Raw genomic sequence first — 1,871 nt, 5'->3', positions numbered from 1 at the left:
ATGCTATTCGTCACCCTGGTTGAGGAATAGTTATTCTTTACCCCCTCTATTTTACCATCAATGCATCATATTTTTTGTCTTATTTCTGACGCAAAAAGGGATTGTAAGAAAATATATAATCACCGTAAAAAATATTTTATGTTATGTAAAATTACAAACATAAAAACATAGTCTAAAATACACATAAACTGCAAATTTTCTTGTCTTATGACCTATATTTTTAATTTCTTATGTCAAATTTTACGTAGTGAATCAATAGAAATGTAACTATTTGAATTCAAAATGTAATTTAATTATAAAATCATCGTAAGATTACCTCGGATGAAGAATAACTTATTCTGCACCCTGGGTGATGAATAGTAACATTATTCTATTACTGGGCTATTCTGTTACTAATAACAGAATATTATTCTATTACCCTTTTTGAACTGACGGTTTCAGATGGTTGAACTGATGTTTTCGAAGCGGGTTGAACTGACGCTATCAGTTGTGTTTAACACATCGTTTTCTTTAGTTCAAAATTTTTTTGTAATTTTTTTGTCGGAACGTGGGGTGTAATATATCGTTGGAAAGCTCTTGACAACCATATTTCAAGTATATTGAATGTTTTTGCAAAATCATTATGGTTTAAGAGCAGTTTTAAAAATACCATTTTTTTAAACCGAAAACGTGAATCATATTTTGGACTCAATTTTCAAACGGTTTGTCGGAATTGAGCAAATAAGATGGCGTTGGAAAGCTGGTCAAAATCCGCATCTTCCATATATGTATTGAATTCTATATGATTTAAAAGTAATTTGAAAAACAGTGAAATTCTGGGTGAAACGTATTTTCGCGATTTTTTGCAAACGGTTTGTCGGATTGACGCAAATGATACGGTGTTGAAAAGCTATGTAAAATGCACAACTTTTTCGTATAGAAATATTTTTCTAATTCATTACGGTTTAAAAACGAATTCGAATACGGTCAAATTTGATTTTGAACGCGATTTTTTTAAAAGTTTGTCGAAATATGGCAAATAATATACCGTCGGATAGCTATCGAAAATGCGAAGCTTAGTCATGTTAAACGTTTTCTCTACTTCGCAACCGTTTAAGAGTAATTTTGAATACGGCATGACGGATCCTGCTGTTTTCTCGTGTGAAAAACAGAGTAGTCGTACTGATATATATGTATGTTTGTACTGAGCTATTTTTTGTAGAGTAATTTTGAATGGTTCCGAAAAAGGGTGCTTGTACTGATGCTTGCATGGGTTTGTACTAAGCGTGTTTTCACTAACTAGACTTTGCTCTATTTTTTTGATAATATTTTTCTCGTAAGTTTTCAACGGTTTACTGTATCGTCGCCCTTGTACTTGTATGTTTTGTATCATCAAACTGAATGCTATTTTATTCAAAAAGAAAATGTGTTTGTTTTGTTTCCTTTTTTTAACTCAACATTTTTTTGACAACATTGTTCTGAACTTCACTCATTTTACGACTTATACTGAGGTACTTACTAAGCAGGATTTTCATGGGGTTTCTTTTTTTGCTTGAACTTTACAATTTGAATTTCTGTCATTTCTTTTATTCCGAAGGGACCACCGTTTTAAACTCGTACTGAGGTACTTACTATGCCCGAACTAGGGTGGCTGTCGCGACGCAAGGAAGATGTTGTGCGGTGGCGTGAGGTGAGACGTCGACTGCGTACAGAGGATCACGTGGAAGCGCTGCGTAGAGCGTGGTCTAGCGGCACGCTGGAGGGAGGACCATGGCGGGGCGGCACGCTGGAGGGAGGGGGTGCGGGGCGGCACGCTGGAGGGAGGGACTATGAGGCTACACGCTGGGGGGAAGGGGTGGCGGGGCTGCGCGCTGGAGGAAGAAGAAAGGCGG

This window comes from Triticum aestivum, chromosome 7A (assembly GCF_018294505.1).
Source record: "Triticum aestivum cultivar Chinese Spring chromosome 7A, IWGSC CS RefSeq v2.1, whole genome shotgun sequence".
Classification (NCBI taxonomy): Eukaryota; Viridiplantae; Streptophyta; class Magnoliopsida; order Poales; family Poaceae; genus Triticum; species Triticum aestivum.
Note: the sequence above shows the minus strand (reverse complement) of the source record.